This window comes from Micropterus dolomieu, linkage group LG09, assembly GCF_021292245.1.
Source record: "Micropterus dolomieu isolate WLL.071019.BEF.003 ecotype Adirondacks linkage group LG09, ASM2129224v1, whole genome shotgun sequence".
In the NCBI taxonomy this organism is placed as follows: domain Eukaryota; kingdom Metazoa; phylum Chordata; class Actinopteri; order Centrarchiformes; family Centrarchidae; genus Micropterus; species Micropterus dolomieu.
In genome coordinates this window covers 13050612-13074645 of record NC_060158.1, presented here as the reverse complement: position 1 = coordinate 13074645, position 24034 = coordinate 13050612, and the positions used below count along the sequence as shown (strand labels likewise).

The 24034-nt window shown below is 40.2% G+C and overlaps 1 pseudogene; it reads left to right on the top strand.

The window, feature by feature from the left end:
• Nucleotides 1-788: 788 nt before the first annotated feature.
• On the top strand, nucleotides 789-2365 carry LOC123976786 (annotated as a pseudogene).
• Nucleotides 2366-24034: the final 21669 nt, after the last annotated feature.

The following is a 24034-nucleotide window of genomic DNA, read 5'->3' as shown; positions in this document are numbered from 1 at the left end:
AATCCCAATAAGTAATGCGTTACGTTTATTCATGGAGCATTAAGAGAGGTTATTTAGGACCAGATGAATTTACAAAAAAAGTTTAAAAACTTCAATTCAGAATTCAAAAAGAGTTAACCAACCAATGGTGTAGGTTCCCTCTCTGTCTGCACACAGTCAGTATCGTTTCAAATATCAGTTCAAATGAGGGTTTTGCTGCCATTCAGTTGTGTACCACTAAAATTTGTACATGATGTAATATTAATTTTAGTTTATTGGGCAGTCATATCCTTACTGTAAGTTACACTGAATGATGTCTGATGGCACATATTGTATAATTTTCCTTTAGTATATAGCATATATGAAATAGACAGACTACTCTGATGATCAACTTGGATTTTACAATAGTTAAGGTAATACATAGTCACTTCAAAACAATCAGTGCTACACTTCACCGAAATAACAAAACAAGTTTTCTTTTCATTCCAAAAGTCAGAGTTTTAAAACCTTAAATTTACCAGAGTATTATAATATTTGTTTAGCATATTTGGTTCATTAGCGCTGTGGTTTAAAGCTATGTGTAGACTGGGATAGACCTTTTATCTCAGTCATTCATATACTAGACTGTTTTCTTCTCTCACATCTGTTTTGAAAAGTCTTTTTTCATTGTTATCAGTCTGACAAAAAATGTTGACCACTGTTTATTTTTAATCCTCTGTTGTATTTTCATTCTGTCCCACAGAGCTCTCTTCAGACGCTGGTAAAACCCAGACCAAAAGGTCTTTAACATTCCCGGCCTGTCTCCTGACATGATGCAGCTCATCACTGAGTTTGCATGCAACAGCTCTGTTTCTGTGACAGAGGACAATGCGCAGGAGCTGCTGCTGGCAGCCGATCAGCTCAGCGTAATGGACCTTGTACAAACCTGCTGCAAATTCCTTGGGGAGCAGCTTTACCCAAAGAACTGCATCGGCATCTGGCAGTTCATCAACATCTGCTTCTCCTCTGAACCGCTGCACAAGGCCTACCGCTATATAATTGATCACTTTGAGCAGGTTGTGTCCTGTTAACAGTTACTGCAGCTCTCTGTGCACAAACTAAGTAAATGCTCTGTATTTGTATAGCACCTTCTAGTCTTTTCAACCACTCAAAGCGCTTTTACGTCTGCATTCACACACTGAGCCTAAGTGCTCAAACATTCATACACCGGCAGAACAGTGATACTTTGACATGCAGCCTGGAGGAGGATTGAACCGCCGACCTTCCAATTAACGGGCAACCCGCTCTATCTCCTGAGCCACAGCCGCCCCCAGAAAAATCAATGATGCCCTGCCTGAAGTGACATCATTGAAAGAGATGACCTCCATGTGAGAAAGGAGCAATCCTTCACCGGATAGCCCACGAACCAGAAAAACGACAACGGCATATCACTGTACTCTTGTCTAAGGTACGAGAACTTTCTGTCACTACATTTAGTCTGGATTTACATCTTCAGCATTTAGCTGATAATTTTATCCTGACTGCAACAATTTATGGCAGTTCTAAGACCAAGTCCTGCTGGCTGTAGGGTGCTTTCACACCTGTAGTTCTTTTAATTTGTTCCGTACCATGGAAAAAACAACTATACATTGATGCATTTCTGTTCTGTTCCGGTTCGTGTTAAGTGACTCATTAAAAATAAACTAAGAGTGGTAAGAAAACATAAATGCTCGCTAGTGGCTGAAATAGTCCCCAACAAATACACTATTTACTCCTGTTTTAGTGATGTTTGTTAAAAACTACAATGCCCTGCTGCTCACACACCTGAAATTATCGCTAGTCTTATGTTAAAGAGTTTGGTAAGCAGGATAAACGAATGAAACCATATCAGTCTCAGTTAAAATAATTATAAAATGGCAACGGCAATGGTTTGAATTCAACTGTCAAATACTACAGGTTTAAGTTCAATTCAAAGTTGTTGTTTGTTTGTCTTTTTTCTCTGTGTAGGTTCAGCTGGCCTTGACAAGTGCAGAGCACATCAGGATTCATGCGGTGTCCAATGAGCTGGTGGAGAACCACACTGGGTGCCTGCCCATGTTCACGGATGCCTTGCAAACCATATGTGACATGATTACAAACAGACCCTCTGTTTCTGGCCTCTATAACCCTCAAGCCCGTCCCTCGCCTGCCTAAGGCCATTCTGTTGGCCATTGGAGGCTAGAGCGGTAGCGATCCAACTAATGGCGTTGAGGGGTATGATGTCCGCGCTAACCGCTGGAGCAAGATGATAAATTATCTGGAGCGTCCTTGTGGCTATCATGGCACTGCTGTTCTCAATTGGCAAGTCTACTGTGATGGTGGCTTTGACGGGGTGGAGCTTTTAACAGCGTGTGCAGGCTTGACCTGAGCACACACACCTGGCACGAGGCGGTACCCACATACTGTCACCGCATCTATGCCATGGGTGGTTATGATGGGCACACATGACTCAACACTGCAGAGCGCTACAGGCACGAGACCAACCAGTGGATTCTTATTTCACTCATTCACGAGCAGAGGGGCGACGCCAGCAGCACATCACTCCACAACAAGGTGGGTGAAGTGAACAAGCAGCTGTGAATAATTTAGTGTAACAGAGAATAGTATAATGGTGACTGGAACATTGCTAATTTTCTAACTGTTTGAATCAGTTATTTAGGGCTCCAAACCAAACTATTAGAAAACGATTAGTGTTTGACCTTTTGCAGTTGTGTTGAAGTAAGTGGAATAATTGGCCACAGGGTAGTGTCAGACTGAAGGTCTTTAACAACCTATAGGCCTATCTGAAGAATGAATGATGTCCTGTGCACAAAAGTGTTAAGAGATGTGTGTTGCTCTATTGTACTACTGTAGTATGTGTGAAGATGTTGTAAGCAGAAAGGTCAACATTACAAATGAACTTTCTATTATATATATGGCACTGGTTGCCATTTCTCTGTTGACAAAGTGCATACAAAGAGCAAAAACTTTACTAGTTATGTTAATGTAATCAAATTTTAAACAAATGATTTAAATATAGCTTGAACCCACCCAAGAAAATGTTTGTAATACCGTCTCTTGTCAGCCGATACTTGTCAACTTATTGCCGAAAAGGTAACATTGCCTGTAGAGTCTGGATCTATGGCTGCGGGCCGCCTGCTGCCCTCATGTTCCTGCTCGATACCTGCTGCTACAATTATTATTAAATGACAATTATTCACTAACTGTGAACCACAGTAAATTAGTCTGGTTTTATAGATGCAAATGAACCTTGCAGTTGACTTCAAGTAAAATACCGATCAAATATTTGTCAGGGGCACAGTTAAATCCTGATGTAAATGGGAGTGCTTTGTCACTGTATTATTCACCAATGTGGTTTAATAATAAAGAAAAACAGATAGAGCACTGACCCCCCTATAAAAGTAGCAAAAGACCTAATCTGACCTCCTCCAAGGCAATCCTGGCTCAAACACAAAAATCAGAGGGCAGGAAGTAAAAGAATTAGGGAAGGAAAAAGAGAATAGAGTGATAGAGAAAGAAAGAATGAGTGAGAGACCTGCAGAGAGAAACATGGACAGGAAAATGACAGAGAGAGAGAGTCAGTCAGAGTGCACGTTCGTGCTGTTACATGACTTTGGCTGATGTCAAGGACTGGATGTTCCACAATCTCCTCCAACTAAATTTGGACAAAACTGGGATTATTCAGGGGGAAGAAAAGCTTGAATGACTTCAGTATGTCCTTTTCTGTTTTGCCGCATCACATTCAGCCCCCCCTCTCTTAATCTCTCTCTTCCTCTCTTTCCCTCCTCTCTACTCTCTCTCTCTCTCTCTTTTTGTCTTTCTCTTCATCTCACAAAGCATTGGTTGCTCGTTTTTGGGCAGAGTCACCTTGAGGCAAAGAGTGTTTCTGAGTTTGTCTTTGTGTTTGGGTACATCAGCATAGAAATATACAGAATGAATGTGTACATACTGACATGTCTATTCATTTTTTCATATCAGGGGAAGGGAATAAACAATTTTCATTGATCACAATTGAAAGTCTGACAAGTCTAAAATTTCTGGCCAAATTAAATAATATTATTATTATTTAATAATATTATATGTGACTGGTTGTTTGTCTATGTGTGGCCCTGCGATGGATACCCCGCCTTTCGCTCCATCCCCCTGCGACCCTGTACACAGGATAAGCAGTTGACGATGGATGGATGGATACTAATACTGGCCTGCGGGCCACCTATTGCCAACCACTGGTCTAGGAAGTCTATACTTATCCATTCAGATAACACCACAGTCATATAGATCCTAAACAAAGGTTGATCTTGTTCCCCATCACACGTACCTTGTTTAAAAAATTCAGAAATTTGACCCCAGAATTGGACTTTTTATACATCTAACATTCATTCATTCATTTAACATTCAACTAGCTCCACAGCTAGAAGCCATCCTTAACAGCCTTGCCCCAAGCACTTTCTCCAGAAGTGTAATATAACTGTGATTGACCCCGGTGCAAACATTTTTCTCGTGCCCCTCACCCCAAAAAGCATGTTACACACAGGTGCACAGACAGACACACAATGACTCCACATAATTGCAAAACTACAGCCTTTGATCAGCACTACAGACAGCAGCCGAAGTGCCAAACGCAAATCTTACTGCCTGCCCTCGACGCAAACCTGCTGTCTTTGACTATCAAACAACCGAAATAGCTTCAGCCAGCCTACAGTGACAAATCGACACAAAGTAGCTGACACAGTCTGCCAATAACCTCAGAAGAAATAACAATTACGAAAAGCACAGCAACTCTTTATGCCAGCACTGTGTAAATTAATGGATGGCGGCATCTGATCACGATCCACGTGGTAATTGTAGCTGTCCCTTGTAATCAGCCGGGCCCCAGTGCACTGTACCGGTTGCACTGTTGGTACTTACACCACTAACACTCTCAGCCTACCTAACTGGTTGGAATTGTTTCAAGTCACTCCACATACCAGCTGTCATTTCCCTCTCTAGATGTCTCTAGATTTTATCACCCACACTCACAATTTGGTCTTCTACATTTTGACCTACTTAGCAGGAATCAACTTCTTCATCAAACTAGTCACTAGCCTCCACTGTCCTTCTACTTCCCATTACTGTGTTACAGTGTTAATCAAAGGCTTGCGAAAACAGGAACGTGCTCTCACTTCATACTGTCTCTCCGTTCTCTATGTTCAGACTAAACATCCCCTCAGGTCAACTAAACCCTAGAATCCATGTTCTTGCTGGCTTCCTGAGGTGCTCCAAACTTGTCCTGACTTCATCTGCTCATAATCCTTCTCATCATCCCAGTCCGTCGGACATCACCAATCACACTTTCTCATATTCATACTCCAAATGAGTTTCTTTTTTAAAATCTCAGCCTATAGGAGCTGCTGACCAAATACATCAGCTTTAGGTATGTCACCAAGGCCTCACCACAACATCCACTTTTTCTCACAGAAACAGGAAAATTAAAGCTTTTGAACAGAAGCATTTATGCAAAGTCCTGTGCATTTCAGGCATACTGCTACAACACTATTCAAGCCATTCTTTCTGCACCAGACTGGGCATCCCTGATCAAACCATCCAGGTCCTCAGCCGCTGGTCATCTCAGGTATATTGCATTCGCAACAATCTTCCATCAAGCCCACACTCAGCTCAGCTCAAAATAACTCTTTTGGGGGCTGATAATCAGCTCGGATGAAAACACGTCTGAGACGGAACCCCTAGACTGAATCTCCCTCTGCCCAGTCTTCTGTACGTCCTCTTAGACCAGCCTAACAGACGACCTCCTTATTTTGCCATCACCACTCCCCTTTACATCCATTCATCCATCCTCAAACATCCACACCTTCTGACTTTCCATTTAACCTTTAAATGTTGTGGTGTGTCCCTTGCTAGTGAAGGTAAAGCAAGGGCTTTGCCCTCGTAGTGTCATCATGACTTGACAGCATCCACCCTGACAAGCCTCACAGGCAAAGCAGAGGGATGGCAGAGACACAGACTTTTAAAATGTTTATCTGTTTTAATATTTGAATGTCTTTCTCAAGGAAAATGAGGAAAAATGTGGAAATTGAAATTGAAATGTGGAATTTAACACATATCAACAGATAAGCTCTGATTCTTTTTCCGTCTCTCTTTGGCCAACTCCTCCTTCATGGCACCCTGTCCTTTATTTCTCAAGTTTAGTATCTTTGTGTGTGTGCGCTGTGTTAGCGTTTGTGGTGGAGTGCCTTCCTGCTGCACCTTCTGTAACATTTCTTGGTTAGTCTCTTTTAACGCAATGACTTTTTTGGCCTTTTACTCTTTCACACTGTTGTGTGAAAAGAGGTTTTATTTTTTAATCACAGTTTTAATTATAATTTACTTTTTTGGCACAGGTTAACATTCAAAAAGGTATTTGTGGGAAAGCCCTAAAAAAGAAAATAGTGGGCAAAGAAAAAAAACAGTGGTGATGTTATGTTATGTAATAATGTTTTTCTGTAGAGCTGCAATGCCCAAAAATGATTTGGCTTCTGGCATGGGAGAGAAGGCAACACAGGAAGTTAAATATGAGCCACAAGGCAAGAGATTGTTGAGTTGTTGTTTAGTCTTTGGCGAGAAGTATAACTTGAGTGGCCCCCAGAAATGTGTTTTCAGAGTCAGATCTACTGCTGTACAGTTCACATAATGTACGTCTGAGTAAACAAAATGTTGCTCCACCATGCAGCGTTGATATTGGGTTACATTTAGTGCCAGCATTCTAAATTGTTTTATTCTCGCTTTCTACAATGTCAAGGTTAGGGAAAGCTCTTGGTCACAGGTAAATAAAAAGCATAACATTAATTGCAAGTCTGTGATGGGATACATACTCCAGTCTCCTGCATAAAAGCTGGACATGTCACCCTAATTTTCTGTCTCGCTACATGTACTGTAGGGCATACTACTTCCTGAATTGGCTCATCGGCAATGGATGTGGAATAGTCTAAAATGGGCTGAGCTGGAATAACCCTTTTGGGGACAAGAACATCAGTATTAGATGATTCTGCAAAACCCTGGATTATGTACAATAACAATGTAATCTGCAGTCGGTGCATGGCACCTAAAGTATGGCTGAGGTAAGGAAAGATTGTGTGTAAAAAGACAGTCATCACTTGCAGGTCGGTGACGGAACACAAACACTACAGTTCGGGCTCAAATACTGTAAACATGTACAATTTGCGAAGTATTTACAGACGGCAGTACATGTCTGAAAGGAGCTCATGTGTGCATGTGTGTGTCCCCAAAAGCTATGACTAACAGTCTTCTACAAATACCAACCGACAAGCCAAACTGTTAACCCCCCCCCCCCCCCCCCCCCCCCCCCCCCCCCCCCCCCCCCCCCCCCCCCACACACACACACACACACACACACATCCGGGAGGACCCCTAACATGCACAAAGCACCGAGGTTTTTAAAAAATTATTAGCTAAAGTTGCTTGGCTGATGGTCGATGTTCTAAAAGCTCTGTGCAATACAACTTTAATAGCACTGGCAACAGGGTACACACACACAAACACACACACACAGCCATTTTCTCCTCCCTTATTTGAAATGTCTGGTTTCTCTGTCTCCTCCACTTTCTGTCTCTGTTTCCCCTTTCGTCTGTCTGCCTGCTCTGTTAGCCGACGGCTAAAATACAGCTTCTCACTCATAAAACCAGGGAAAAACACACAACAAGTTTTTGTTCTGTGTGAGCAACTCTTACTGAACTGACAAACGACACAGAATTAGTGTTTTATTAACACAGTTAGATCATGACAGCAACAGTGTACAGCCTCGTGTGTATATTTATACTTGTGCACGTGAGTATGTATGTTTGAGAGCCTGTGTCCTACATATTGTGTGATCTGTTAATATTAAGCCAAACATATTGTACTCTACTCATTTTAGTATGTACCATGAGTGAATGTGTATATGTGTGTATGTGAGGTAGAAAGAGGGAGTATGTGTGTGTGCAGCGCCTGAGGGCTTTGTTCTGTACTGGTGCAATAAAAGACACATTAGAGAAAGAGAGAGATTACAGAAAAAAAGGTGTTTTTTTTCTCACAGAAAAAACAAACAATAAATCTGCGTGGGTGTGAGAAGCAACACGGCAGAATTTCACATGATGCATCTGCCTGGTTGTCCTGCAAATGCAACAATTTATAGCAACATACATTTTTAAGGAATGTAACCGTCAGTTTGATATAGTGTACTGAGGCCAAAGAAACATTTTACAGCCTCCAGTGTACCAAACAGTTTCCTGTGAGGGCCATGACATTCTGTCGGTCGCATCAGAAAATAAAAATAAAAGGATACTAAAGTACAGTCCCCAGCCCAGCCACGGCCTGTTCACCCTGCTGCCTTCTGGGAGGAGATATAGAAGTTTCTTCTGCCACACCACCAGACGGCAGAGCAGCTCCCCCCCCCAAGCTATCAGGCTCTTAAAGTTGAATTCATCCTCAGCACTGTTCCACTGATTATAGTTTATTTCTGTTTACTATTTTTTACAATTGATTCTGTATTAATGCTTATTGTCTGCTATGTAGCAGAAGGGATCCAAAACTCAATTTCATTCTATAACTTCTTATATTGTGACAATAAACCTACCTACCTATATCAGAGGAAGTCTTGCAAGAAGAATCTGGAGGATGAAGAAAGAGAGAATAAGAGGATGGTGGCTTAAAGATAAGAGAGGGAAGACATAGTAGAAGAGTGAAAGAGAGGGTTAGTGGTGTGTGTATGTATTGGAATCAATTTCCGCTGTCATGCTTAATACCTGTCTCACCTTCACAGTGTCTGTGTGTGTTTGTGTGTTTTAGAGGGGATGAACAGACAATCGCTTCCCAATTGGAAAGGATTCAATTTATACCCAATCTGTGTGTCTATCTCTCTGTTTCTCTCGCTCTCTTTCTCTCTCACACACACCCATGCACACACTATAAAACTGCTCTTACACTCCCTCTTGACCTCTGTATGACCTCTCTGTCTGTTTTCTTTTATCTGTGTGTCAGTCATATAACATCAGACTGACAACGCCACTCTGCTCTTTAGCTCACAGTTGCTGTCCTGTTCACTATCCAACAGCTACCTGATTTTGACCATCATTTCATATCAATAATAATATCACATTGTGATGATCTGGGAACACGGCAGCATCACTATAAAGCAGTGAGACATGGCAAAAAACTCGAGCAGTGAAATGATTTGATGGGATTAGAATAAACCCACAGGTTAGACACATCTTTATTTAGATGAGAAATAGTCAAATTTGTACACAAATTATCCATTGTAAACTATCCATCCCGTTACAATAGATTTATGACGTAAACTGGATACTGGTTGCCAGGTCATTTCAAGTAAAAATCTCTGTTTTCCGGGTTTGCTAGAGTTGTCCAGCCCACTGCACATGTTCATTATTGTCTTTTACTCTGAAACTGTCAGCTCGTCCCATAGACTTTACATTGAGATGACGGCACACATATAAAAGGTTTATGGGCTTTAGGAATGTCTGTCATGATATGAAGAGTTATAATTGATCTTTCAAGGTTCAAAATTTGTACTGTTGCTGCCAGTTATACAGCCTGCAGGGGAATATGAGTTGCAATACTAAGTTTGGTCAATGGGAAAATTGTAGACAAGGCTGACTACACATTGTACACTAAATACATTCATGCAGACTAAAGACTTAGATCTACTAACACACGTTTTTCCTGCATAATAAGGGATTATTGCTAAGATGTTAAACATTTCTGTTTAACCTCAAAATAATTGGGTTCGGATTATTGTCTTATTTACAAACTGTCTAATCGTCTGACTGCTCATTTCTTCTTCTACTACAGGTATTTCCAATGGTGGAAAGTAACGAAGTTACTCTTATGTCAAAAGTGAAAGCGGGTGTTTACAACTATGATGAGGGGAAGAAGAGGGACTATCCTTCTGGGAAAGAGTAAAGAAAAAACACAATGAGAGTGAACTGCGTGAACGTCAGGTAAACGTGTTCTATTCTCTCAAAGTCTCAGGTCAGCAGATAACATGTAGCCTAATGTTAATGTGCAGCTACTGTGAATCTCTGTCTGTCTGTCCTGCTAACGAGCTGAGCAGGCAGCTCTTGTCTCTGTTTCTTGGTTGCTTGTCAGACTGTGACTGAACAATGTTGAGTGAAACATAACTATTACGTTTGATAAACGCCGACGGACCACGGTGTTTATGTAGCTCGGAAAAGGATGACTGCATTGTAAGTGGTAATGCGTTCATATGCGCGTGCACATAATTAAACTCTCGCATTCCAGCAAGACACGTGTGGAACCAGTCCAGACTGGATGTGATGGCACTGTTCATACATGTATATAAATATATTGAAAATATCTATAGTTTACAGGGGCTATGCTGAGGTTTGTCAGTGGAGTAGATCAGCCAATCATCAGCCAGTACAAGCACAGCTGATCCACATCTAGCCTCAGCCAGTACCAGCACTGACCCAGTTCGGACATCTTTAGCAGGTCCCACAGACCCAGGTCAAACACTGGCAGCCTCAGCCAGAAAAATCACATGACACAATGACCCAGCAGATTGTCTTAACAGACTTCAGGAGGACTGAGTTAGTGCGCAAAGGTTTCCATTCAGGCTTCTTACAGAGGGAGGACTGTAATGAGAGCTTTGTGGTGTCAGGTGTCAGCCTTGCTCTGTTTGGGACTGTGAGCTGCACTTTATGAGAGGTACTGAAGTTAGCATGTGTGGGTTTTTGGTGAGATTGTGAATTGAGAAGGGTTTCAGTTAGGTTTGGTTTCCGCCCCCTTGTCGCATCTTAACATACCCAAAGTCCCAAATAGGGTTCAGTGTCTGTCAGACGGTCTGAAGGGGATACTACCACAACAGCAGACTTATCCTACTTGTCCTCTTGCGAATCAGTTTTCCTTATTGTGATTCACTATAACTCACATTGCTGTATTCAAACCTGCCTTGGGTGAATTTAAAAAGATCGATTGCATTTTGTAAGATCAATAGATTTTGATGGGTAGTACTTTTACTTTTGATTACTAAAGTATTTTTAAAACCAGGTACTTTTTTCTTGAGTAGGTTTATACTGGATGACTTTTACTTTTACTTGACTAACATTTTTCATGTGGTTCTTAAGTATAAAAATTGAGTACTTCTTCCACGACTGGGTATTTCTGTCTACTCTGAATAGACAACACTGATTGCAAGTCTGTCTGTTAAGAAAGAGGTATCTCTCCTTTGCTCTCTTAAGTTTCTCCCTTTGTCCTCATTAAAATTGAGGGTCAGAGAACAGAGGGTCTCGTATGATGCACAGACTTTATTGTGCAATATATTATGATTGCTTTTTATGTTGTGCTGCTGTGTACTGAGCATTTTTTCCCACACTGTACTGAAAACAAAGTTAAAAAAAGTCATGTGCCTATTAAAGTAAAGCACCTGTGATTTTGGGCTATGTAAATAAAATTGACTTGACTTGACTTATCTTGCTCCGTTGTACTTGTCGCCGGGTTTTCGGATTTCAACAATTACTTTGATGAGTATGTATATTCATTCATTACTGAAAGAAATTATCTACAAAAAAAAAATTTAAATAACCAAATTATCCTTTGATCAGATCTTGTAAAGCTGCACTCACTGTGGTGTTGGGGTTGTATGTACACTGTGTGCCTGGTAGGAGAGGTGGCTGCAAGATTTCCTGTCTTCCTCAAGCCCTCGGCGGACTTGTACCCAGGGAAAGATTCCTCTGTTCAGACCGACTGTGCAACAGCCTCCCCTGACAACCCTGGAGGTCAAACCACTGTCACTCACAGTGATATGGAGAGAAAGATAGAGAGAGAGAGAGAGAGAGAGTGAGAGAGAGAGAGCAAAGTGAATATACAGAGGGGACATGAATAGAGGAAGAGGGAGAGTGAAAAGAAAGGGCACATACAGAAGGGAAGTGGTAGGAGAAGAGATGAGAATCCAAATGAATCTTCTTCACCCAACGGACAGACTGTCAAGCTCAGTGTGTGCATGCGCGTGTGTGTGTGTGTGTGTGTGTGTGTGTGTGTGTGTGTGTGTCTGTCTTACCTACTAATTGAAATGCGATGAGGTGTGAAACACCCCTTTAAAAAACCTATCAGCGTGTTTGAAGTAAAATGTGTGTTTGGGGGGTTATACGTGCGTGTGTGTGTGCAATGCATATCAACTCCTTTTGACCATAGATACAATAAAGTGTGAGTGCCATACTCAAGTAAGGTAATGTACTTGTTTGCATTCAACAAGTCTGTAGCAAGTGTGTGTGTGTGTGTGTGTGTGTGTGTGTGTGTGTGTGTTTGTGAGTGCAACAGAATATCTATCACACAAAAGGAAATTTGCATGTTTGTCCACTTGCACGCTATAATAAAGCGCGGTAGCTTGGCACTCCTGTGTGTGTGTGTGTGTGTGTGTGTGTGTGTGAATGTGACTGTGGGTGTATGTGTATAATTTCATTTTGCTGTCTCAGCCTCTTGTTAAGGAGCCATTTAGAGCTCAGGTTGAGTTTCTCCTGACACTTCTTTCCTCCTCACTGCCTCACTGGCTTCCACCGTCTTTCCTCCATCTCTGTCTCATTATCGCTGTCTCTTTCTTTGTCAGTCTTCTCTCCTCCTCTGTTCTCTCTTTTCTTCCTCTCTGTATTTGGTTACTGCACTATATAGTCTTTTACCTGTTAATCAGTGGGTTGCTTAATTGGTAGTGAGTAAAAACATTAAAGTTGAAAATGGACACTGATCCTCTGGCTAAATTATGCAGTATATTAAATATAGTAGAAATAACACCGGAGAGTGCAGGTTTTGATTATGCAGCCTGTATGAGTTTTCACTGAACAGTGGGAATATTTTGGCTAATTACTAAAACAGTTTTTGCTGCGGTAATTGATGATGTTTAGTCGCAGCATAGTCCTCTAGGAGCATGTACTATTCGTGTGTTTATCAGTGTGTGTTCATGTGCCATTTAACACTAACATTTTCTAAATGTGTGTTTAGGTGTGTGTTAATGTGACTGCATTGCTCAAAATGTAATTTAATCTGTGTGTTTGTGCTCACCTTCGTAAAGCCTTTGTGCTGCAGGTGATTGCATATACAGTAGATGTCCATGTGCATGTGTGCTTGTGTGTGTATATACTGTAAGAAGCCCTCTATATGTTCCCTATCAGATTGGTGAACCGTAATATTACACTCTAAGCTTATATACATATTCATCCAGCCCTCTAAGGCCCTATTAAAATCACACTGTGATATTATCAGGAATAAATATCCATATTTAAAATGTACATCCCGGTTTTTTTTCAGAGATAGAAACACATCCCAGGGCTGGAAGCAGTTGTGCCAGCACAAATTGCAACAGCAAATTTTTTTTTTTTTTTAACCAGGAAGAAGCCCATTGAGATATAAACTTCTTTTCAAGGGAGACCTGGCCAAGAAAGGCAGCAAAACAGCATTAAAAGTTACACTGACATACATTTGACAATACTTCCAAGACACCGGTACATTCACTTAAAGATTTCAGCCTATGGGAAACATACACTTACACTTCTCCTTAAGGACATCTGTTTTTATCTCTGCCCTTTAAACTGAATAATCATGAAATTTTCTATCCTTAAAGCTGGGGTAGTTAATGTTGGAGAACTAGTATAAAGTAAAAAGTATTTAACCATCAGGCCTTCCTCCAAAGCCACTCTCCTAAAACACATTTTCATGTGCAATGAGTGCACGGGCAGAGTAGGTAGACCAGCCCATCACGCTGACATTACAGTCCTGCGACAGCCACATATACCGGATTTCTAACAAATTTAACAAAAATTGCATTTGCAGTTATACCACTCTTCTGTCAACAAAATAGTTGCAATAAATTTAATGTTATACTGAAAATGTAGTCTCATGCAGCCTGGCTCTGTGTTACAATGCTCCCACAGGTTTCAGGAAGCGTAAACATTGGTTTAAAAAGAGCACGGGGTGACCCAGTACTCACCTGGTAGAGTGCAAACCATTGACGCTAAGTCCTTACTGCAGCGGCCTGGGCTTGATTCCAACTCGTGACCCCTTGCTGCATGTTATCCCCTCTTTCTCTCTCGCCTTTCCTGTCTGTCTCTGTGACTGTCACTATCCAATAAAGGAAACGACAATAAGTGGAACTTATTTGTACCCAATATAAAAAATAACCCTTCCAGAATGACACAAGAATTGTATGATCTGATGATCTGACCCCAATCAGCAGGGCAACATCATTTGTCAGTGCAGGTTTAAAACTGTTGCAAATCACTTTTGTAAAAATATTTGGATGTTTAAGGTTTGGTTTAGGTGCAAAAGAAACTAATGTTAACTGCTGGTAGGAAACAGGAATTGAAGATTGTCAAACTGATGTTTTCTTGATCCATCCATCCACCTTGACTTCCTCTGTGGACTTTGTGACTCTGTAATAGCATCACCCAACATCCTCCTTTGCTCCTGATGAACAAGGGTAATTTCCACTGGAAGACTTTGTTACTTGAATATCAATATTGTTTTTTGGGCATTTGCTGAAAAACCTGATACTGTTATTTTTCTGAGTCTCAATGTTTCTGGAGGAAAAATCACACCAGTCCTTCGCTCCATTTGCTTGATTCAGGGGGACCATTCAGCAATAAATAATTTTCAGAGGAGAACACATTGTGATATAGGCCTACACATTAATAAATGAAAGATAAAAAAGTTTATCTTCACATGAGCGCCTACTACTCATGTGAAGCCAGCTATTTGCATGAACTGTGTTTGCTTCTGTCGGATTACGGGGGTGTTGTTGGGAAGTTGATGAAACGCGTGACAATGTGCGGAGCTGTAGCATAAGTGCTATAATTGTTTGATTGATACCATGGCTTATTGATGGTTGTGATGGGCCAAAATCATCAGCATTGCTGCGTTTGTCCTGTGGCAAAGTAACAAAGTGTCATCACCGCCTTTAGTTTAGCTGAAAACACATTAGGTCTATTGCTTAAAGTCAGTGGTGGGATGACGTCCCTCCCCAACTCGCTGACAAAGTTTATGCCTGCGCTGTCCGACCTCGTTTTATTAACTGCGCGTCGTCAGAATTCTTCCTCTCCTCTACGCATGTCTCTGTCTCCACAGTGCCATCACAAGCCCTACTGGCAACCGAATGCAATGATTGGCTGGCTGTCACTCTCCCTCGCTGCCATGGCTACCAGCCCTGCTGCTGCAGGAGCTGCCACAATGCGCGCACTCGGTCAGCTCTCAGACCCGACGAGCGAAGCGGTCAGATCGGAGTCTATACTAGTCTACAGTAATGTCTGCGTGGCTTTTCAACGACGGTGACAACTGAGGTACCCCAAGCGACTGAAGTTAGACCGTGGTCGCTTCATTTCTGCTGGACAGGTAATCTGCCTTTTTTCATTTTGATGGTAATTTGTTACTTTCATCGGTAGCCAATGTAGCTACCTACTTAGCAAACAGCTAACGACAGCTATGAGTGCAGGCTGGTGGAGTGAGCCAGAGTAGAGATGATGAATTATATGTAACTGTAGCTGAGTTGGAAAACAGCAGGGCAGCTGAGAGCTGTGTTTGCCGACGCTAACGTTGGGTAAGACAGTGTAGGTGTAGACTGCGCCGGTTTACTTATTCACCACCTAGGGTCATTGTTATACTATGTTTACACGTAACGTTATTTTTACCTTGTATCTAATCTATTTGTGTGATGATCTTGTGTCTGCAAGCATTGTTTGACCGTATGTTACTTTGTTATATCTTTGAACAAGACATTTTTATAAATGTGGTGAGCTGTGTGTTGAAAGACATTTCAACGTTAGTGTACATAAACAATGATGGCTAAAGGTCCCCAAGTATCTTGTGTTTCGGTTGTATAAGCTACTTATTATATAGTTTGACATTGTTCATAGCTAAACCTACTGGGTGAAAACCTTTTACTGTAATTGGTGCTGTTATGCCATTATTTATTTTACTAGAAGTAAAAAATACTGTATGTTTTAATTCTACTGTGCCCTCAGTCTTTCATAGCTCCGCTGTACTTCTCACCAGCATACCCTGATCGGACCATCCTGGCTGGCCTGGATTACAACCACCGTGTCCACAGTCCAGCCAGGAGAAAAGCTGATGACACAATTCAGTATGTCGCATTTTTATTACTCCTATGCATTTTACTCAATGTAAGTGATGAGTCAAAAAAATTATACAGTATGAGGAATACAGATAGATGGTGCTGATTTATTGTTGTGATTATATTTTATGTGCTAATGCTAATTACTGTATAAGAAAACAATGTCAGGTATTGCAAACATTTCACTTAGCTGATTCTCCTTTCTGTATTATCAGGTACAGCAAGGTGTACAATACAAAAGTCCAGGAAGTGGAGCTTGTAGTCATTGAAGGTAGAGAAGGACTACAGTTAAATTGCAGACTTCCACAGTGCCATCCTCGTCCTCTGACGGTTGTCTACTACTGAGAAGATGCCTAGAAGCAGAACCATGAGACCCGATGATCCCCGTCAACACGGGGTTCAGTCAGGTGTCCCTGCCCCAAATGTATTCCTAGATACAGCAAAACTTACAACAAAAAGTAATATGGTTGGTTTTGAAATGTGGTATTCATGTCAGAGAGGTGATAGTGATATATTTAATCATCTCCAGCGGTACGATGCTACGAGTAAAATCTGAACTATCTTCATGATCAGTCAAGACACCTCTGGACACACCTTGTCTCTTCCTGTATATACTTATTTTTAATGATGTTTAAAAAGTAGTTAGTAGTATATAATAACAAGTGTTACACCACATTTGGATCTCATTATTGGAGACATAAGACATTAAATGTAGTTGATTGTTTTGCTGCAAGTGTAAAGAAAAGGCATTTATCATTTTCAGTGTTTTATTTACAAAAGAATGAAAATATCCAGAATAGGGAAAATATACTTTCTATTTTTTCTACCCTCCTGGGAATACAACAAAAACAATGTACAGGTATTCATCCACACAGTGGATGGAATTATTTGTGTGTCAGTTAGTGACATTACATCTTACACCCTGCTAGGATTAAACCTCTGTATTTTACCAGTGGATCAGGATAACAGTTGCATATCTTCCAGAAACAGCAACTCAGTATCATGACTCTGTGACCAAGTGCTCCACATTGCCACACTACAAACTGTCTGTATGCTTCCTAACTGAACTGTCTGTCCTGGGTCTGGAAGGTCAGCCTTGTGTGGTGCATGGAAACACAGTAGTCTGGATGTTGTCCACAGTCCTCAGATTCTGGCATGTAAAGGAATATATAGCTGTTAGAACCCCAAATTGGAAAGATCGTTGTAATTGGACAGAACATTCATCAACATTATTAGATATTTTTATTGAACAGGGGTTTGTTGTTCTCTAACAGGACTTCTGTGTCCACATTACACACCAGGTCAATGTACATGACACAGATGAGCCGATGGCTGAGGCAGAGCTGTAGTTAGTTGTTGTAATCAGTAAACAATAAAAAAAGTAATAACAATAGTTATGGATTACATTTTATAGCACTTTATTTTTGACACCAAAAAGGTTTAGGTGGAAACACCAGAGAAACGTTGAGACAAGTACACTGGGAAACAATTTACTAATACTGTCCCGGTCTGTGCTTGGCTCTGGGGTGCAGCCTTCATCTGCAGTCACCGTGGAAGCTCCAACATGCAAAACCACGTACATGTTATGAGTCTAACTCAAAATTCACGTTCGTGTAGTGTAACTCATGGTAACGGGAAAATGTGTATCAGCCTGTTTTTAGCTTTGCCCAATGTTACCGCAGCTGTTAGTACAGCTACCTGTTGCTAACAGTTAGCTAGCCAGCTCCTTACTGAATGAATGAATAGTTAGTCTTTTTAAACCTATCCAATATTAACATGCTAGCTTGATAGTGAGGACAGCCTGGTTAGTTCTTTATTTTCATAATGATAAAGTTAGATGTTTTCTTACCCCTGATGTGAGCCGCTGCACTGCACTCCTCTCCGCTCGTCACACTGTGCTAGTCCTCCAGCGGTGTTGGCAACGCGCGTTCACGTGTTTAGGGGGCGTGGCTTTGGGAGGAGCCCAGAACAGGCCCAGAAGGGAGGGGGTGGGAGTCTCTCTGTTGGATACTTTCAAAATCCAGCAGTTTCTTGCTAGTTTCTCAAACTTACCTACCCTGACTTTAAGTTTAAAAGTAGGTGTAAATTTCATGAATTCTCAGCACTTAAGACTAAAATGGCACTTTGAGAAGCTTGATAAATACCAGCCCAGATTTGTAAGACTAAGCAAAAATATACATGGTAAGATTTTAACTTATTAAATAAATAATAGTTAGCTGACTATGTGAATGTTATGACAAACTACTTTTAAACTCCAGTGAACTGTGAAAAGCTACCGAATCTAATCCACAGGATCCATTGGGAAACCCTCATATGTTGAAGAAGATATAAAATACAAATTTTCTAACCCAAGACTCCAAGGTATTCCCATGAACTGTACTCAAAGCTTCCCCTCCCATAATGGCAGACTGGGCAGATCATGAAGGACATGCCCTTTTTCAACTCCTTTACAGCTCAGCATGTGATCTCAGATATGAATAAATATGAGACAAATCATCTGAGAGCATCTGAAATCCATTTCACTGTAGGATGAGCTTTCAGTTTTTAACCACAGCAGATCCTACAGATGTGAAGGCACATCTTAGTTAGTGATTGTAAAATCAAAGATTACTTTAGGACAAGACACTAACTGATAAAAGTGAAGGGAAGAATATTTTCCAGACACACAAAGCAATGATTTTTCTTGATACAGGCTTATCTTTGTTTTGTGTCATCTTATTTTCAAAAGCAAAACTCATCTCAATGCAGATTATTTGCTCTAACAGGTCCAAAATATAGGGCTGTCTTATCAGTAATGGCGCTTACTGTGTAGGTTTGAGTTTCACAGCCCTTCTGCTTTATGAATGATTTAAGCTGAAAACTACATAGGGACTGTGTATGAACTATTTAAAACTCTTCACCTGCTGAAGGCTAGAAGGTCAGACATCATGGGACATCAGGAATTAGCATATTTAAATGCTTTGGAGCAATAAATAAAATATTCTCTTTATGTGGCTGTTCTCATTTTCTGTCTGTGTCACAGTCTTTGTCTTATTTTGTTTGTATATTAGATTTCTAGTAATATAGCAGCTGTTCTTCCTGTTGTTCAACACTTTACCTTGATTAACTTGATGACATAATTTTAAGATGATACAAATCACCTACAATAACGTTAGAATTCAGCTGGCTAACACTATACATAGTGTATTGCATCAGGGTGTCTGTGGCTCAGGAGGTAGAGCGGTTACCTGTTAATTGGAAGGTTGGCGGTTCAATCCCTGGCTCCTCTTGCCTGCATGTTGAAGTGTCCCCGAATTGCCCCTAGTGGCTATTCCGCCAGTGTGTGAATGTTAGTTTCTGTTTCACTGTAGCTGGCTGGTTCAATCAACCCTTCAACTCTGCATTGTGTATTTGAAATGATGAGTACAAGGCTTTTATTTCTCAATGCAGCCGTTTATTATCTGGACAGGAACAGAATATGTACTGGTCAGTCATACAGTTGGCTCGCTTTAGGCAGCTCACACACAGCACACTACAAAAGAACGGCAAGTTATTTTAGCACCGATGCTAGCTAGTTAGAAGATGCATTTTGTCGTTACTTAAACACTATAGCACTTTAAGAGTACAACATCCCACTCATAACTCGTCTTATCAACCATATCAACTTCCATAAGTTACAGTGCACATGTGTTCATGTAGTTACTATTAACAGGCATAATACACGATATTTGTACACAGTTTAGCAACTCACCTCGGGCACGACTCTCATGAACTAACAACGTTACAGGCGCGTTAGTAGTATTTACCTGCTACGTCTGAGAGAGGGCGCCCTCGAGCCAATAAATCCCCACAGATACATGGATAATAAATGAATGACTTATAGCAAGTGGAATAATATACTACATAACCTCTGTTACATGAGCACTTTGGCTCAGTGAATGGTGAATGCAGACGTAGTGTAAAAGCATTTCGAGTGGTTGAAAAGACTAGAAAGACGCTATACAAAAATGGAGCATTTACATTCATTGATCCTTTATTTTATTGTTGTGTTAACAAGACCACTGACACATTGGACTCATCCAAGATACAAGGTAGATTATCATTTTACAACACAGGTTCCCTTTCGGCTTACTCACAATTTAAACATTATTTACAAAAAATGATATAGAGTAGATTGGCAGATCACAGAAGTCACAGAAATAAAACTATTTTACATGGTGCAGTGCTGAGCATGAATGAAGGAGTCTCATAGCCTGGGGAAAGAAGTTGCTCTGTAGTCTGTTGGTACGACAGCGGATACTTCTGTATCTCTTGACAAATAGCAGCACAGTAAACAGGCTGTGGTTGGGGTGGGTTCTGTCTTTCAGTATTCTCTGGGCTCTGTGCAGGCACCTCACCTAACCTATATCACTGACGCTCAGTAGATATCGAGTACCAATGATCTTCTGATTGGTTTTAATCATCTGCTGATGAGTTTTAGGCCATACACATCCCATGCCAGTTTGTGGTGTTTCCTGCAGCATGAGTTGATCTCCGATGTATCTTGCCAAATGGTTGTGTTTAAAGGATAAATATATGAGGTCAAAGTAATATTTCTTATAACATGATGAAGAGTCTGCAGCAACTCTGTAAGGCTGCACAGTGGTGCTTTGAGTTAAATGCTAACGGCATTATGACATGCTGATGTTCAGATGGTATAATGGTTACCATGTTCAGCATCTTAGTTTAGTGTGTTAGCATGCTAACATTTGCTAATTTGGTGAGGAGAATGACATTAGTTTTGCAGGTATTTGGAAGTATTAATATTTAGACCTGATGATGGCACTACAGGAAAAGTGATTTCAAATTATCGTGAGGAGAACATAAATATCTGTGCCAGATTTCATGCTAATCAATCTGGTAGTTGCTGAGATATTTCAGTCAAACCCACAGATGTCAACCTGCTGTTGGCACTAGATTAAGTCAGGAGATCACCAAAGTCATTAGGATACATCCGCTGGGGGACATGACTGTCTGTGCAAGATTTCATGGCAATCCATCCAATAACTGAGATATTTGGACCCACTGAGCGATAGACCATAGACATTGCTGTTCCTCAAGCCACGCTACCATTAAAATATCTTTTCCAAATATGTTGTAAAGCGTTCAAGGACAACTCATTGCAACGTATCCATTCAACCGCTGATGTCAAGACGTTACAATTTAAAGATGTAATGAACTTTCAGTTTCAACAAGTACTGGTTGTTACAACTCTGGGTTTACAAAATTTCTTATTTCTTTATTGTATTTCTTCTTTGAAAAATACCAACTATGATGCTCCATCTGTGGCAAATACTGGTTCAGATTGATGTAATGTAGCCTACTGTAGAGTATAATATAAAATAAAATAATGGATTTCATAGATACAACACACACACACATTGACAGTAGCCATTATACCTAGGAAGCCTTTTTCAGGTCCAGTGAATGTTAGAATTAGTATCATTAGTGGACCAAAGGCAATATAAGAAAATCAATAGTTTTAGTAGCAATAGGAGAAAATCAATCACATTTTAATAGAAGGCCATTTGTCTTTAGAGGTAAAGTACTGGCAGATGGTAACCAATCTCAGTCAATGGGATCATCCATGTGACCAGAAGTTACTGTGATATGGAAACCTTCTCTAATTAGAATCAATGGAATCCAGTGAGAGCATGTGACAGTTAGTCATGCTAGATTTACTCTAGAGCTGAAGCTAATGTTGTGTTGGTAAACTGTGTATAATGGATTTAACATTTAGAGATATATCTGACAAAAGATGATAGAATTCATATCTAATGCGCGCCTACTGTCATGCTAAACTAAGGTGGCTAACATAATCATCATCATACCTGCTAATATCAGCATGTTAGCATGCTGATATTAGCATTTAGCTCAAATCACATTTGTGCCTCATAAAGCAGCTAGAGTGGTGGGAAACTCTTTGTTTTGTTTACCACAACATAGACTGAAACCCAAAACAGTGTTTAACAGGGGTTTAAAACCACCATATGACCAACTTTTGCTGTACCTCCACTACCTTTTTTTCACACAGACACACACACCACATGCATAAACACACAATCACATCCACATACATTTGAAGAAACAAATATGGAGATTCTTATAAACATGCAGCAACAGCATGTGGAATATGGGTTCCCAATTAGACTTTAAACCAACATATCCTGGTTTCTTATATTGTATTTCAAAAATGTTGACTCTCAGCCAGATTTTATTTGGGAAAACAAGCTGTACATTGTAAAAATATTGCGATATCAAGACAAAATGCGTCTGGGAATGGTTGCAATCTCCTGTGTCTCACTGTTCTCCTATTCTTTTATTTAATCTCATTCATTACAACCACACTTGCACTTCAAGAAAACATGCACACCCTTAATTAAATTGAAAGTTCTCTTTAATCAAAAGCACATGGTGGCATCAACTCTGTTTCATGTAATTTTTTGGTTAGAAGCTACACAATACAAGCCTTTTGTTTTGTTTTTGGTTATGGTGGTTATTGTAGAAGCTTGTTCTGTTGTTATAGAGTTTTTTTTTAAAAAAGGGGGGGGGTTGGAATTAATTTACATGGTTTCAAAGGTTTTGTAATACAGTGTAAATTATTACATATCACTGATTGGCTGATTACAAATTTTAGAGTAGCCATTACTTGCATTAACAGGAGTGACATCTCATTATGTTTATTACATTTTTAAAACAACATACTGTTAAACTTGATTACATCCAGTTTAATATAGTGGGTCCAAAATTACTTTTATGTTCATATTTACAACCTTTTTCACCAAAACATTGCACTGCGTGATACAGCAGATTTAAAATGATTTTATTTAATAAAACAAAATATTCACATTCCCACAAACATACATACAGTACATATACATACACACACTGTGTTGTAGTGTTGTCAAGGTTAAAGACATTGTCCTGACATTCGCTTCCCTGTTCATGTATGAGACACACAAGCAATTAAAATCATACACACACAGTCATTTGGAGATTTTGACCTCTGCGCAGTTGCCACAGGGCAAGACAACCAAGGGAGGGAGAGAGAAGGAGGGAGAGAGAGGGAGGGAGCATTGTAAACAACAATCAGCTGCAGTTTTATACTGGAGGCAAATCATATTAATGAATGTTTTACAAAACACTAATTAACCATTTACTGAATAATGAAAGCACAAAGGCCAAAAACAACATTTATTAAACTTTTACAAATTATTTTATTATTGCTTTATTATTATTTTATTTATTATTATTTTATTATTGTTAACTACATGATTCTTTACATGATTACTTGTCAATAGGCTAATGATGACCTAATACTAAAGAGCTGAGCTCTTCTGAAATAGTCCTTGTTAGGTGCTTTCTTTAAAGGGGCATTGATTTTACACATGAAAATAAGTGTAGCCTCATCTTGAATTAAATGTGTAATGTAATGAAAACTGTTGAATAATGTCTTCTGAGGCCCTGTAGTGGCTTTGTCAGCTTGTTAGTCACACTAGCATTATGGATCTACAGATTGGTCCATCTGCCTCTTTGTTCTAGACTGAAATATCTCAACAACTATTGGATGAATTGTTTTAAAATTTGGTACAGATAACCATTGTCCCCAGAAGATAAATCCTAATGACTTAGCACAACAGCAGTTGCCATTGTTCCTTTGGAGTGAAAAGTCTCAATAACTTTGTTCACAAAGTCTATGGAGTTTTGGATATGGTAGAGCTGACCAAGGGGGGTTAGGACAGTAGATATACTGTATGTTTAGCAATAATGTAACTCATAGAGTTGATGGTGCTGCTGATGGACCCTAGGGGACCGCTACAAGACAAAACCTGAACAACAGAACCAACATCAGCACAGACCAGATTTGTGAACTGCTGGACCTCTGTCTGAACTCCA